This window comes from Mustelus asterias, chromosome 3 (assembly GCF_964213995.1).
Source record: "Mustelus asterias chromosome 3, sMusAst1.hap1.1, whole genome shotgun sequence".
In the NCBI taxonomy this organism is placed as follows: Eukaryota; Metazoa; Chordata; class Chondrichthyes; order Carcharhiniformes; family Triakidae; genus Mustelus; species Mustelus asterias.
In genome coordinates this window covers 149,321,329-149,338,591 of record NC_135803.1, presented here as the reverse complement: position 1 = coordinate 149,338,591, position 17,263 = coordinate 149,321,329, and the positions used below count along the sequence as shown (strand labels likewise).

The 17,263-nt window shown below is 47.4% G+C and overlaps 1 protein-coding gene and 1 non-coding gene across 4 annotated transcripts in view; one reads left to right on the top strand and one right to left on the bottom strand.

The window, feature by feature from the left end:
* sema3b (sema domain, immunoglobulin domain (Ig), short basic domain, secreted, (semaphorin) 3B) overlaps positions 1-17,263 on the bottom strand; it is a 293,085-nt gene that overhangs the window by 211,616 nt on the left and 64,206 nt on the right. The gene's annotated exons all lie outside the window — the stretch shown is intronic.
* Positions 9,916-9,988, top strand: trnaf-gaa (transfer RNA phenylalanine (anticodon GAA)). Its single transcript has one exon. It is a non-coding gene; the product is annotated as a tRNA-Phe (tRNA).

Genomic DNA, 17,263 nt, shown 5'->3' with positions numbered 1-17,263 from the left:
CAATGTGCTTGGTCACATTTTCAAAGAACTCAACCAGGCTCGTAAGGCACGACCTGCCCCTGACAAAGCCGTGCTGACTACTTTTGATCATACTAAACTTCTCTAGATGATCATAAATCCTGTCTCTCAGGATCCTCTCCATCAACTTACCAACCACTGAGGTTAGACTCACCGGTCGGTAATTTCCCGGGCTGTCCCTGTTCCCTTTCTTGAATAAAGGGACCACATCCGCAATCCTCCAATCCTCCGGAACCTCTCCCGTCTCCATCGACGATGCAAAGATCATCGCCAAAGGCTCCGCAATCTCCTCCCTCGCCTCCCACAGTAACCTGGGGTACATCCCATCCGGTCCCGGCGACTTACCAACCTTGATGCCATTCAATAGTTCCAACACATCCTCTTTCTTTATGTCCACATGCTCGATCCTTTCTGTCCTCCGCAATCCAGCAGTACAACCACCCAGATCCCTTTCCACCGTGAATACCGAGGTAAAGTATTCATTAAGCAGCTCCGCCATTTCTAACGGTTCCGCACAAACTTTTCCCCCTTCACCTTTTAAGGGACCTCGGAAAAGCAGCCGGCATAATTAAGGACACCACGAGCCCTGGGCATATTCTCTTCCATCTTCTTCCATCAGGAAAAAGATATAAAAGTCTGAGGTCATGTACCAACCGACTCAAGAACAGCTTCTTCCCTGCTGCCATCAGACTTTTGAATGGACCTACCTCGCACTAAGTTGATCTTTCTCTACACCCTAGCTATGACTGTAACACTACATTCTGCACCCTCTCCTTTCCTTCTCTATGTACGGTATGCTTTGTCTGTATAGCACGCAAGAAATAATACTAATAATAATACATGTATACGAATACATGTGACAATAATAAATCAAATCAAATCAAGTCGGAAGCACTAATCCACCTCTGCAGCAATTACGCAGGGAGGAAGTTGAGGTGAATACATTGGGCCCTATTTTACCATTGCGTCACGCCCGTTTTCGGGCGCGAAAACGTGGTAAAGTCGGGTGAGAGGCCATTATCGCGATCCGCACCCGCGTCCGCGCAGATCGCCACTTTACCGAAACCCGGGAATGGCGGCCATTCGATTCGTGCCCAAAACGGGCGCAATGGCGATGTAAATGCATTTCCATGCATTTAAATTGAAATAATGAACTGCCCGCCCAGCTTTATCAGCATTTCCCCCTTTACCACCGTGTTTGCCAATCCGGAACCGCGCCGTAATGGACCTGCTAAATAAAAGTCTGAAACGGATGCTCCAGCTGCTGAAGAGCGCGTTCAGAGCTTCCAACGGCTCTCTGACTCAGATCAGTGGTGGGGGGGGGAGGGAGGAGGCGGGTCAGATCATTCTTTGGTTGAGGGGGGAGGAGGGGAGTGAGGTCAGATCGTTGTCTGGTTGGGGGGGGAGGAGGAGGAGGAGGCGGGTCAGATGTTCCTCTGGAGGGGAGGGGGAGTGAGGCCAGACCATTCTCTGGGGGGGAGGAGTGAGGCCAGTTCGTTGTCGAGGGGGGTGAGTGAGGCCAGTTCGTTGTATGGTTGGGGGGGGGGGGGGGGTGAGGCCAGACCATTCTCTGGGGGGGGTGGGGAGTGAGGCCAGATCGTTGTCTGGGGGGCAAGGGGGGGAGGGAGGCGGGTAAGATGTATCTCGGGGGTGGGGGGAGGCCCAATCGCTCACTGGTGGGGAGGCAAATGGATCTCTGGTGGGGGGAGGGGGGAGCAGATGGATCTCTGGTGGTGGGGAGGGCAGATGGATCTCTGGTAGGGGCGGCAGATGGATCTCTGGTCTGGGGGGGCAGATGGATCTCTGGTGGGGAGGCAGGGGGGTCCGCTGCCACTCTGTGGGCGATCGGTGGGGAGGGGGGGGGCAGTGGTGGCGATCGGTTTAGGTAGCAGGGGGGTGGATAAGGGGGACAGTGATGCGTATGGGTAGTGGGGGGATGGATAAGGGGGACAGTGATGTGTGTGGGTAGTGGAGGGGTGGATAAGGGGGCCAGTGATGTGTGTGGGTAATCGGGGGGGGGGGTGGATAAGGGGAACAGTGATGTGTGTGGGTAGTGGGGGGGTGGATAAGGGGGACAGCGTTGTGTATGGGTAGTCGGGGGTGGATAAGGGGGACAGTGATGTGTGTGGGTAGTGGGGGGGTGATAAGGGGGACAGTGATGTGTGTGGGGTCCATCACTCCCGCTTGTCACTCTCGGACCGCTTTCTCCGCTTTCTGCGTCCCGGGAGCAATCCGACACGGGCACGCTTTTTCAAATTTTTTTCTAACTGCGCATGCGCAGTTCAGAGCTCCGATCGTTTCGGCCGCGCTAAGCCCCGCCCACAGCGCAAATGGGACTGGAGATGGCTGAGAGCGTAGAGGGGCGCCTGAAGGCAGATTTCGAAGTCGGATCTGCATTACGCCCAGATTCAGCACTTAGAATGAAAATGGTAAAATCAGGCCCAATGTGTCTCGAAGACGTACCTCACTGCATCATCTCAGGGTCATAAACTGGGGAATGCAAAGAGGAAAATGACCCAAGTGGCCTGTGAATCCATTACTCCCAACCCACCATGGATAACCTGCTCTGTCATGGACTTTTAGACAACTTATTTCTCTTCCACCCTGTAAAAGATACAAGTTTTAAGAAACTAAAACACTATCAAGCTTCCCCTTTGACCCCTGAAGGTGATCAAGACAATTTTTCCAAATTACCGATTGAATTACCAGCCTGAAATATTCATCCATTCCCTACAGCAACCGCTTGTTAGTCCCTGTCTTGTATCTTCTTTGTGGGTGGCACGGTAGCACAGTGGTCAGCACTGCTGCTTTGCAGCCCCAGAGACCCGGGTTCGATTCCTGGCTTGGGTCACTGCCTGTGTGGAGTTTGCATGTTCTCCCCGTGTCTGCGTGGGTTTACTCCGGGTGCTCTGGTTTCATCCCACATTCTGAAAGATGTGCTGATTAGGTGCATTGACCCAAACAGGTGCTGGGCTGTGGTGACTAGGGGAATTTCATTGCAATGTTAATATAAGTCTTACTTGTGACTGATGAATAAACTTTTTTACTCTTTTCTTCCACGGATATTTACTTATTGTCCAGCTTTCTGGGGCATAGGAAAGTGGATAGAATATAGCATCTTATGAGATTTTTCCTTGCTATAAGCTTGAGTTTTCTTGAGCTTAATACATCTTTAAAAATAACTCCTGATAGAATCCCTGCAGGAGGCCATTCGGCCCATCAGGTTTGCACTGACTCTCTGACAAAGCATCCCACCCAGGCCCTATGCCTATCTATAACCACATGTATTTGCACTGCTAATCCCCCTTGATCTACCCATCTTGGTAGACACTAATTTAGCACGGCCAATCCACCTAACTTGCACATCTTTGGACTATTTATTAATATATTTCACGAAGGTCAGATGCATAATTGTTAGTGGATTAATTTGAATATAATTTTTGTACAAGGAGCATTGTAAGCAGCATTAATCCAAATGCATTCCACAAGACCGAAGGTGGCAACTCCAGACCAACAGAGTTCCATAAAATAGCAAGTCACGCTCAACAGATTTATCTGAATTCCATGAAGCTTTAGCAGAATTGGGAGGGGATAATGATGAATTATGGGTTATGTAGCAAATATCTGACTTAATGTTCATAAAGCAGTTAAGTTGCCTCTGAAGGAATGTGTGGTGAAAGTGTGAGCTCTTTGTGATAAATCTGGAAGTTGCAAATCAGGTTAACAAACTGGCTAAATGAAGCCATGATGTGGAGATGCCGGCGTTGGACTGGGGTGGGCACGGTAAGAAGTCTCCTGGTGTTGTCAGACTTTTTACCGTGGCTAAATGAAAATAGGGGCTGGGAGACAGTGGTAGTTTAAATATCAATAGCATTAGCAATCGTGGGTGGCACGGTGGCACAGCGGTTAGCGCTCACAGCGCAAGGGACCCGGATTCGATTCCCGGCTTGGGTCACTGTCTGTTGTGGAGTTTGCACGTTGTCTGTGTGGATTTTCTTCGGGTGCTCCAGTTTCCTCCCACAGTCCAAAGATGTGAGCGTTAGGTGGATTGGCCATGCTAAATTTCCCCTTAGTGTCAGGGGGACAGCAGGGTAAATGTATGGGGTTATGGGGATAGGGCCTGGGTGGGATTGTGGTTGATGCAGACTCAATGGACCAAATGGCCTCCTTCTGCACTGTAGGATTCTATGATTTTAACACAAAGGCAGATCCTTTTTTTCTTTGATTGGTTCACCTTTTATCTTGAGGCTTTTACGACAAAAGTCACTTGATTACCCATGGATTAATCCCATAGACCTACCATTCACAACGTCCATACGATTCACATGGAGGTGCTGAAATAGAAGGACATTGCAGCATGGTGACACAGTGGGTTAGCACTGCAGCCTCAAAGCGCCAGGGACCCGGGTTCGATTCCCGGCTTGGGTCACTGTCTGTGTGAAGCTTGCACATTCTCCCCGTGTCTGCGAGGGTTTCCTCCGGGTGCTCTGGTTTCCTCCCACAGCCCAAAGATCTGCTGGTTAGGCAGATTGGCCATGATAAATTGCCCCTCAGTGTGAGGGGGATTAGCTGGGGTAAATATGTGGGGTTATGGGGATAAGGCCTGGGTGGGATTGTTGTCAGTGCCAGTTCGATGGGCCAAATGGTCTCCTTCTGTACTGTAGGATTCTATGAAATGTTCCCTGCTGGAATGGAGCCTCGTGGGATGTGGGCAACAGTCAGAGGGAACGCTACAAATTTGTGCCACTGATTCTGCACACTGGAGCTCTGCTCAGCCAATGTCTTCAGTCAGTTTACACAATATTTATCCGCAAATATCTAAGTTTGCAGACAATGCCAAGTAAGTGGGAATGCCAGATTTTCAAATGAAGGGGATGGGAATACAAGCCGAGGAATTATTGTTGCTAGCATTCATTAACTTACAAAATTAAGCGGATTTGTATTTATAATGCACTTTGCAGCCAAAGAAATACTTTTTGAAGTCTAATCACCGTTGCAATGTTGGAAACATGGCAGCTAATCTGTGCACAGCAAGATCCCACAAGCAGCAGTGTGATGGCAACCAGGTCATCTGTTTTTGCAATGTTGATTGAGGGATAAATGTGACCCAGGACACTGGGAATAGTGCGAGGTTTTAATTCCTGGAGACACAGGGCGGGATTCTACGGCCTCGCTCGGGCGAGGCTGGAAATTCCCACCCAAGGTCAACAGAGATTTCTGTTGTCGGACTCTCGTCCACACCGCTTCTGAGCGGGCGAGGCAGTAGGGTTCCGGCCATAGAATCCCTACAGTGCAAAAGGAGGCCATTCGGTCCACCATGTCTGCAGCAACCCTTACTCAGGCTTATCCTGTAACCCCACATACTTAATCCAAGAATCCACCTAACCTATATATCTTGAGATACTAAAGGCAATTTAGCAAGACCAATCAAACTAACCGGCACATCTTTCAGACTGTGGGAGGAAACCGGAGCACCCGTAGTAAACCCACGCAGACACGGGGAGAATGTGCAAACTGCACACCGACGGTGACCCAAGCCAGGAATCGAACCTGTGTCCTTGGCGTTGTGAGGCAGCAGTGCTAGCCATTGGGCCACTGTGCCAACCTTTCATCTTTTGGAGACCTAGGGCAATCCTGGCATGTTGACAACTCGAGTACGTTCTGAGTCCTTCCCCAACAGAACTCAACCCAGGGCTCTTTTTTTCATTTATTTGTGAATTCAAAACACATGCTCCTTTGCAGCGCTGGGGTCTACTTGAAGTAATATTACAATTTGACTCTTTAAAAGACATTTACGATGTTCTTTGGCATGTAGGCTCAGATGCAAATCAGAAGTGGCCTTTACAACAGCCACTTCAGTCTATACCTGTGGACCCCCTCACAGCCCACACACTTACACACACATCCACACGCATCAGGGCCGCACGGTGGCACAGTGGTTAGCACTGCTGCCTCACAACACCAGAGACCCGGGTTCGATTCGCAGCTCGAGTCACAGTCTGTGTGGAGTTTGCACATTCTCCCCGTGTCTGCGTGGGTTTCCTCCGGGTGCTCCGGTTTCCTCGCACAGCCCAAAGATGTGCAAGTTAGGTGGATTGGCCATGATAAATTGCCCCTAGTGTCGGGGGGATTAGGAGGGTAAACGCGTGGGCCTATGGGGACAGGGCCTGGGTGGGATTGTTGTCGGTGCAGGTTCAATGGGCTTCCTTCTGCACTGTTGGGATTCTATGATTTATATATATATAATATACGCACAGACGTGTACACATACACACAGGCACGATAGATGCATAAACACATTTTTTTTAGTGATGGGACAATGGGTGCCACTGGCTGGCCAGCATTTATTGCCCATCCTCAATTTCCCTTAGAGGGTAGTTGAGAGTCAACCACATTGCTGTGGCTCTGGAGTCACATGTAGGCCAGACCAGGTAAGGCCGGCAGGTTTCCTTCCCTAAAGGACAATAGTGAACCAGGTGTGTTTTTCCGACAATCGACAATGGCTTCATGGTCATCGGCAGATTCCTAATATTTTTTATTGAATTCAAATTCCACCATCTGTCGTGGTGGGATTCGAACCCGGGTCCCCAGAACAGTTGCTGAGTTTCCGGATTGCTAAGTCCAAAGATGTGCGGGTTAGGTTGATTGGCCATGCTAAAATTGCCCCTTAGTGTCCTGGGATGCGTAGATTAGAGGGATTAGCGGGTAAAATATGTAGGGATATGGGGGTAGGGCCTGGGTGGGATTGTGGTCGGTGCAGACTCGATGGGCCGAATGGCCTCTTTCTGTACTGTAGGGTTTCTATGATTTCTATGATTTCTAGCGATAATACCACTAGGCCATCGCCTCAGCCACATCAATGCTCCTGGATGCCACTGCGGATATTCCAACATGGAAACAGGGCTCAGTTCCGAGTAAGCCCACCACCTTCATTGTTCTTCACCACATCGCTCTGCTCTGTTAGGTCAACAGCAAGCGTGGTTAAGCAAGTGCGAAGAAAATATTTGAACAGCTACATAAAGATCAGGGATTTCATCAAGTGATTCTTTTTTTTCTGGTCTCGTTTTGCTTCCAGCAGCAATTCCCACAGTTTAGCTCAATGATGCAAATAATCTAATCGCACTCCTGGCCTTGAGGGACCACAGCTGGGCATTAGGGGAAAATTGTTCCGAATGTTGCCCTAATTGCAACAGGAAGGAGCCTTTCTTTAGACTCAGCAGATTCTTGTTAATGCAATACGAAGAAACTCCCTGTAATATATTACTCAAGGCTTTGTGTCCACCAGCGCATCGGACAGAGCCATTAACTGGAGCCTCCAGGCAGAAAGATGAGAATAGCATTATACAATGAATCAAAGCAAAATTCAAAACACATGCAGCTCCTTTGCAGCGCTGGGGTCTACTCGAAGCAATATTACAATATGACTCTTTAAAAGACATTTACGATATTCTTTGGCATGTAGGCTCAGATACAAATCAGAAGTGGCTTTTACAACAGTCACTTCAGTCTATACCTGTGGACCACTCACAACCCACACATTTACACACACATCCACGCCCATGTACACATCAGGGCCGCATAATGGCACAGTGGTTAGCGCTGCTGCCTCACAGCGCCAGGGACTCAGGTTCGATTCCTGGCTTGGGTCACTGTCTGTGCGGAGTTTGCACGTTCTCCCCGTATCCGCGTGGGTTTCCTCCAGGTGCTCCAGTTTCCTCCCACTGTCCAAAGATATGCGGGTTAGGTGGATTAGGCCCTGATAAATTGTCCACTAGTGTCAGCAGGATTCGTAGAGTAAATATATGGGGTTACAGGGATAAGGCCTGGGTGGGATCGTTGTCAATGCAGGCTCAATGGGCTGAATGGCCTCTTTCTGCACTGTAGGCATTCTACGATTTTATGATTTATATATATATATACACACAGATGTGTATATATGTGTGCACATACACGCATGCACACAGCACAATAGATGCATAATCACATTATTTTTATTCATGGGACATGGGCGTCGCTGGCTGGCCAGCATTTATTGCCCATCCCTAGTTGCCCTTGGATGGCAGTTGAGAGTCAACCACATTGCTGTGGCTCTGGAGTCACATGTAGGCCAGACCGGGTAAGCTCAGCAGATTTCCTTCCCTAAAGGACATTAATGAAGCAGATGGGTTTATCTGACAATCGACAATGGCTTCATGGTCATCAGTAGATTCTTAATTCCAGATATTTTTTATTGAATCCATCTGCTGTGGCGGGATTCGAACCCGGGTCCGCAGAACATTAGCTGAGTTAGTCTGGAATAATAGTCTCACGATAATACCACTAGGTCATTGCCTCCCCTTAAACACACATACACACACATGCGCGCATACTTAGATGCATATACACACACACAAACATGGACACATACACAGACACACACACACAAACACACACACACATGGGCATACATAGATACATACACATACACACACATGCACACACACACAAGCACACAGCCACATGGGCATACATAGATACATACACATACGCACACATGCACACACACACAAGCACACACACATACAGGCAAACATAGAAAGCGTTCTTTCTGGTTGTATCACAGCTTGGTATGGCTCCTGCTCTGCCCAAGACTGCAAGGAACTACAAAAGGTTGTGAATGTAGCCCAATCCATCACGCAAACCAGCCTCCCATCCATTGACTCTGTCGACACTTCCTGCTGCCTTGGCAAAGCAGCCAGCATAATTAAGGACCGCACGCACCCCGGACATTCTCTCTTCCACCTTGTTCCGTCAGGGAAAAGATACAAAAGTCTGAAGTCATGTACCATCCGACTCAAAAACAGCTTCTTCCCTGCTGCCGTCAGACTTTTGAATGGACTTACCTTGCATTAAGTTGATCTTTCTCTACACCCGAGCTATGACTGTAACACTACATCCTGCACTCTCTCCTTTCCTTCTCTGTGAACGATATGCTTTGCCTGTATAGCGCGCAAGAAACAATACTTTTCACTGTATACTAATACATGTGAAAATAATAAATCAAATCAAAGTTTTCAAATTGTGCCAGCACCCATTCCTATCCTGCCAACAGTGGAAAATTAGATTCATGTTTTGCCCATCAGGTGGTACTTCCAACAGTACTGCACGGTAGTGCCAGCCTTGATGCTTAGGGTGGACCTTGAACCTAGAACCTTTTGAATGAGATGCAAGCATTTGTCAACTGGGCCAAGCTGACATAACTTATAAAGAGAACCATATCAGTCAAAACAAAAGTGCAAAGCAACACTTTTTCATAGCGTGTAATCCTTTCATAATTCTGGAATCATTTTAGCAATAAAGTAATTTAACTGGGATACAGTCATAGAGGTTTACAGCATGGAAACTTGCCCTTCGGCCCAACTTGTCCATGTTGCCCAGTTTTTACCACTAAGCTTGTCCCAATTGCCCACAGTTGGCCCATATCCCTCCATACCCATCTTATCCATGTAACTGTCTAAATGCTTTTTAAAAGACAAAATTGTACCCGCCTCTACTACTGCCTCTGGCAGCTTGTTCCAGACAGTCACCACTCTCTGTGTGAGAAAATTGCCCCTTTTAAAATGGAAGCAGTATGGAAATGATAGCTTCCAAGTTTCTGCAGGTGACGAAACAGGTCACCATTTGTGGGCCATCTTCCTGACACTAATTGTGTCCGTTTGGGAAGATTCCAATTGCAGTGACTAAAATTTCCAATGTCGGATATGGGGGGAATTTAGGGAAATGGGGTGACAGCAGGTGTGAGCATCACACTTTAGTCGTCATCACTCGGAAACCCTGCTTTATCATGAGCAATGTTACAGGAGACCAGCTAAATATTTTTTATATACATTTCATCTGGGCCTATATCCATCTGTGCAAGCCTAAATAGCTCAGTTGGGAGAGCGTTTGACTGAAGATCTAAAGGTTCCTGGTCCAATCCCGGGTTTTGGCGTGAACCCACCTGCTGGCTTTCTTTGCTATCTCTTAATTGCCATTGCATATTAAGACGGCACGGTGGCACAGTGGTTAGCACTGGTGCCTCACAGTACCAGTGACCTGGGTTCGATTCCCAGCTTGGGTCACTGTCTGTGCGGAGTTTGCACGTTCTCCCCATTTCCCCCCCATGGGTTTCCTCCGGGTGCTCCGGTTTCCTCCCACAGTCTAAAGACATAGAACATAGAACATAGAACAGTACAGCACAGAACAGGCCCTTCGGCCCACGATGTTGTGCCGAGCTTTATCTGAAACCAAGATCAAGCTATCCCACTCCCTACCATCCTGGTGTGCTCCATGTGACTAACCAATAGCCGCTTAAATGTTCCTAAAGTGTCTGACTCCACTATCACTGCAGGCGGTCCATTCCACACCCCAACCATTCTCTGCGTAAAGAACCTACCTCGGACATCCTTCCTATATCTCCCACCATGAACCCTATAGTTATGCCCCCTTGTAATAGCTCCATCCACCCGAGGAAATAGTCTTTGAACATTCACTCTATCTATCCCCTTCATCATTTTATAAACCTCTATTAAGTCTCCCTTCAGCCTCCTCCGCTCCAGAGAGAACAGCCCTAGCTCCCTCAACCTTTCCTCATAAGACCTACCCTCCAAACCAGGCAGCATCCTGGTAAATCTGCTCTGCACTCTTTCCAGCGCTTCCACATCCTTCTTATAGTGAGGTGACCAGAACTGCACACAATATTCCAAATGTGGTCTCACCAAGGTCCTGTACAGTTGCAGCATAACCCCACGGCTCTTAAACTCCAACCCCCTGTTAATAAAAGCTAACACACTATAGGCCTTCTTCACAGATCTATCCACTTGAGTGGCAACCTTTAGAGATCTGTGGATATGGACCCCAAGATCTCTCTGTTCCTCCACAGTCTTCAGAACCCTACCTTTGACCTTGTAATCCACATTTAAATTAGTCCTACCAAAATGAATCACCTCACATTTATCAGGGTTAAACTCCATTTGCCATTTTTCAGCCCAGCTTTGCATCCTATCAATGTCTCTTTGCAGCCTACAACAGCCCTCCACCTCATCCACTACTCCACCAATCTTGGTGTCATCAGCAAATTTACTGATCCACACTTCAGCCCCCTCCTCTAAGTCAGTAATAAAAATCACAAAGAGCAGAGGACCAAGCACTGATCCCTGTGGCGGGTTAGGTAGATTGGCCATGCTAAATTGCCCCTTGGTGTCAGGAGGACTAGCTAGGGTAAATGCATGGGGTAATGGGGAGAGGGCCTGGGTAGGATTGTGGTTGGTGCAGACTCGATGGGCCGAATGGCTCCTTCTGCACTGTAGGGATTCTATGTCTTGAATTTATTGACACAGGCCACTCCTCTGGGCTTCTTTCTCTTCTTCTTCCCCAACTCGATTTGATCGAATCATACCAGCGATGCGCAAATGTGAAGAAACAAAAAAAATGGGATTGTTCTTCCGTGAGAATGCATTTTCAAAAATATCATTAGTGGACAGCACAGGATTTATTTACAAGGGTCTACAGGTGCAGCAGCATGTCTGCAGCGAGTTCTGGAATGCCTGTGCCTAGGAGAACTCCTCCCCCCACTCTGAGTCCCCATCGGTCTCCAAGGCCAGGTGACCCTTACTCTCCTTAGAGCTAAGAGGGTTCAAAGGAGATTTAATCGAGGTGTCCCAAATCATGAAGTAAATCAGGTGAAACTCTTTGCAGAAGGATCGGTAACCAGAGAAACAGATTTTAAAGTAATTTTAATAACTCCACGGAGGCGAAAGTCCCGTCTCCGAGTTACTTTATTTACACCATACATCTGTACACAGCCAGCTCTCCAGTTGCTCCCTGCTGAGTGCAGGCTGAGAGTCTGACACACCTGCTTTAAATAGGGAGCATGAGGCTCCCTGATTTAACCATCAGTTAAGACTCATCAGGTAGTTCATACTCTCGCAAACCAACCTCATTAGGCTGGCTGAAGTCATCGCAGTAATTGAACCAGTGAGATGAGGGGAATTATTTTTAACTGAGTGAATTGTTGCAATGTGGGCTGGAATTCTCCAGCCGTTCATGCCCCGCCGCCGCTGCCAGTGAGGATGGAGAATTTAGCACTCAGCCAAATCTCCGTTCACTGCAGCGGGGCCGGAGAATCCCGTTAGCATGAATGGTCAGAGAATTCCGGCCCTGTAATGCACTGCTATAAAGGGCGGTAGAAGTAACTTCATGAGGGGTGACTGTTTTTTCGTTTATGGGATTTGATTTGATTTATTATTGTCACTGTATTAACATACAGTGAAAAGCATTGTTTCTTGCACGCTATACAGACAAAGCATACCGTTCATAGAGAAGGAAACGAGAGAGTGCAGAATGTAGTGTTACAGTCATAGCTAGGGTGTGGAGAAAGATCAACTTAATGCAAGGTAAGTCCATTCAAAAGTCTGACAGCAGCAGGGAAGAAGCTGTTCTTGAGTCGGTTCATACGTGTCATCAGATTTTTGTATCTTTTTCCCGAAGGAAGAAGTTGGAAGAGAGAATGTCATTGGCTGGACCAGCATTTATTGCCCATCCCTAGTTGCAACTGAAACTTAGTGTCTTGCGAGGCCATTTCTGAGGGCAGTTGAGAGTCAACCACATTGCTGTGGCTCTGGAGTCACATGTAGGCCAGACCAGGTAAGGACGGCAGATTTCCTTCCCTAAACGATATTAGTGAACCAGATGGGGTTTTCCGACAATCAACAGTCGATTTTTTTTAAATTCTAGATTTGAATTAAAATCTCACCATCTGGGACTCGAACCTGGATTCCCAAACCATCACCCTGGGTCACTGGATTACTCGTCCAGCAACAATACCACTACACCACTCTCTCCCCCTATTTCAAAAGTGAATTGCATTGATATTTGAAGGGGAAAATGTTCAGGGCTATAGGGAATCATAGAATCCTACAGTGCAGAAGGAGACCATTGCACTGACCGCAATCCCACCCAGGCCCTATCCCCATAATCCCATGAATTTGCTCCACTAGTCCCCCTGTCACTAAGGAGCAATTTAGCATGGCCAATCAAGCTAACCCACACATCTTTGTACTGTGGGAGGAAACCGGAGCACCCAGAGGAAACCCACGCAGACACGGGGAGAACGTGCAGACTCCACACAGACAGTGACCCAAGCTGGGAATCGAACCCAGTTCCCTGGCGCTGTGAGGCAGCAGTGCTAACCACTGTACCACCGTGCCACCCTTGAAAGTGCAGAGGAGATTGGACTAATGCTTTCGAAGGGCACAGAGACAATGGGCCAAATGATCTCCTGCTGTGCTACCCTGTGCTAGGATCTGATGACTCTCCCTCCTTCAAAACTCCATCTTGAATTCTCTTTTTTTTTATACTTATCCAATTCAATCAAATCAAGTCCAATTCAGAGTCTCAACAAGTTGAGACATTTCCGATCCAGGCTGACAAGACAGGGCATGCGACCCTCTACCCTGTCTTGGGCCTGATCTACATGAGCCAAGCTGATTGGAGTAGGCAGACATCTCCGCCCCCCCCCCCCAGGCTTGATCTCATTTGCATTTTAGCCAAAAGGCCGAGATACCGCTTTTAAAAATTGCTTCATATGAAGCATATGAAGCTTATAAGCTTAAACAGCTTGAGTTGTTGCTTCACAAGTTGATCCCATATTTATGGAATAACTGATAAGGAATGGGGAGATATTTCCTGTAAGAAGTTTAACAACACCAGGTTAAAGTCCAACAGGTTTATTTGGTAGCAAAAGCCACACAAGCTTTTGGAGCTGCAAGCCCCTTCTTGCAGTTCCGAAAGCTTGTGTGGCTTTTGCTACCAAATAAACCTGTTGGACTTTAACCTGGTGTTGTTAAACTTCTTACTGTGTTTACCCCAGTCCAACGCCAGCATCTCCACATCATGACTACCAGAGATATTTCCTGCCATTTTGACAGCATTTTCTCTGGACTTCCACTTTCGCAGCTGTGTTGATGCCTCGGAGATCATTACTATGGGTGGGAGCCCAGAAGCTCGATCATTAAGAACCTCTGACCAAAGCTGTAAAATTATATTGCACAGGCTTTTGTGCAGTCTTCAAGAGCCAGGAATTGGAGAGTTTAAGATAAAAATTAATCTTAACTGTGACTCAGTGGTGTGCATCACATTTCAAAGTGCATCCAGGTAGTCATTTCAACACTGATAGAATATTAATTCGGGGGGAGGGGAATGCACCTAGGCTTAAAGGTCACAGCGAGTCTGTCCATTAAACAGAACTAGACACAATGTTTAAGATGAGGGTAAACTTGCTTCTTGTTCCCTTAATTGGTCAAATACAATATTTGCTGCCTGCATATTAATTACAGAACACAAGATTAAATTAAGCACTCGTGGCAAGATGCCATTTTGGTTGGATTTTAAAAGACAGTACCAGAACAACAACAACTTATATTTTTATAACATTTAAAAATTCATTCATGGGACATGGGCATCGCTGGCTGGCCAGCATTAGTTGTCCATCCCTATTTGCCATTGAAACCAAATGGTTTGCTAGGCCATTTCAGAGGGCAGTTGAGAGTCAACCACATTGCTGTGGTTCCGGAGTCACATTAAATTTAAGTTTTTTAAGTTTATTTATCAGTGTCACAAGTAGCCTTACATTAACACTGCAAAGAAGTTACTGTGGGAATCTCCCAGTCGCCACACTCCAGTGCCTGTTCGGGTACACTGAGGGAGAAATTAGCACGGCCAATGCACCACCAGCATTTTTTTCGGGCTGTGGGAGGAAACCGGAGCACCCGGAGGAAACCCACGCAGACACGGGGAGAACGTGCAAACTCCGCACGGACAGTGACCCGAGCCAAGAATCGAACCCGGGTCCCTGGCATTGTGAGGCAGCAGAGCTAATCACTGTGCCACCATGCCGCCCCATGTAGCCCAGACCAGGTAAGGAGGGCAGATTTCCTTCCCTAAAGGGCATTAGTGAACCAGATGGGTTTTTCCAACAATTGACAATGGTTTCGTGGTCATCAGTAGATTCTTAATTCCAGATATTTTTTATTGAATTCAAATTCCTCCATCTGCCGTGGTGGGATTCAAACCCAGGTCCCCAGAACATTTGCTGAGTTTCTGGATTAATGTAATGAAATGTCCCATGGTGCTTCACAGGAGCCTCATAGAACAAAGTATGACAATGAGCCACATTAGGGGATATTAGGACAGGTGCTTGATCATGGAGGGAGGTTTTAAGGAGTGTCTTAAGGGGCAAGAATGATGTAGAGTTGCCGGTGTTGGACTGGGGCAGGCACAGTAAGTAGTCTCACAACACCAGGTTAAAGTTCAACAGGTTTATTTGTAGCACGAGCTTTCGGAGTGTTGCCCCTTCATCAGATGAGTCATCACCTGATGAAAGTCAGCACTCTGAAAGCTCGTGCTACCAAATAAACCTGTTGGACTTTAACCTGGTGTTGTGAGACTTCTTACAGGGCAAGAATGAGGTAGTGAGGCAGAGAGGTGTAGGGTGGATACTTCAGAGCTTGGCACCCAAGCAACTGAAGGCACGACCACAAAATGGTGGAGTCCTTATAATGGGAATTGCGCAAAAGAGCAAGATTGGAAGAAGGCGGCTATCTGGGAAGGCTGTCGATTGCTGTGGGGGCGGGGGTGAGGAGATTACAGAGACAGGGAGGCTTGAGGCCATGAAAGGATTTGAAAGCAAGGATGAGAATTTTAAAAACAAAGTCATTGCTTAACCGGGAGCCAATGTAGGCCAGAGAACACAGAAGTGATTGAGGGAGATAAGGGATTTTACAAATCATGGAGGATGAGTAAGAGCTATTGGGAGGAGAAGGAAGAACGGGTTGGATGAGTCACTGAAGAAAAGGAGGCAGGTCAGATAAGGACTTACCTGTGTTAATTCGGTGGGAAAAGATTATGAGGGATAGAGTCCAGGCTGGCATATTAGTCAAGAGACTAAAGGAAGCATCTGTCATAGCCGCTGTTCTGTGAGAGACAGAAGGCGGAGGAATTCAGCTCATCGAGTCTGCCCCGCCATTCAATGATATCAAAGAAAGATGAATCATAGAAACCCTACAGTGCAGAAGGAGGCTTTTCAGCCCATTAAGTCTCCACTGACAACAATCTCACCGAGGCCCTATCCCCGTAACCCCACATATTTACCCCACCAGTCCTCTAAACTACACATCCCAGAACACTAAGGGGCAATTTAGCATGGCCAATGCACCTAAACCACACATCTTTGGACTTTGGACCGTGGGAGGAAACCGGAGCAACTGGAGGAAACGCGTGCAGACACAGGGAGAACGTGCAAATTCCACACAGATATCTGATATGATACTCCTTACCTCCACTTTCCCACCTTATCTCCATAACCCTTGGTTCCCTTACTGACTAAAATTCCATCCATCTCAGCCTTGAACATTTAACAACTCGGCCTCTGCAACCCCCTGGGGCAAAGAATTCAAACAAGTCTTTGCAATGGTGAAAATACTAAGGTGAAGAACTTAGCCAGATGTCAGATGGTGACATAGTATCAGGAGTACAAACAAAAGCACTGGGGATCATATTAAACTTGTAAAGAACCACACTTGGAGCACCATGATCAGTTCTGGGCTGCATATTCCAAAACAGACATAAAGGGGCTGGTGAAGGTGCAAACATATTTACAAGGACGATGACAGAACTAAGGAGATACTTAGCTGGACACCCTGAGGTTCGTTAGAACTGAACAAACTAAGGGTGACCCAATCATTAAGGTTGTGGAGGGTTTTACCAGGGTAGGAGGAGGACTTGAGGAGCAGTGGGTAGCGTTTCCGCTCCTGAACCAGAAGTTCCTGGTTCAACACCCACTCTGAGATGTGATGGCCAAGGAAGGTGAGTTGATAATGCGGTCAAACAGACTGAGTACATCAACCCTCAAAATCCTTCCAAACATGCCAACGGCTGGAAGGGCAGGAGAGACTGGGATTTAATCCGGACAAATGCGAGGTGATGCATTTTGGTAGATCCAATTCAGGGGAGAACTATAAAATAAATGGCAGAACGATCAGGAGCATAGACACACAGAGAGATCTGGGAGTACAGGTCCACAGACCCTTAAAAGTGGCAGCACGGGTGGAAAAGGTGGTGAAGGAAGCATAAGGCATGCCTTTATCGGCCAGGGCATCGAGTATAAAAGTTGGCAAATTATGTTACAGTTATACGTGGGTTAGGCCACATTTGGAATCCTGTGTCCAAT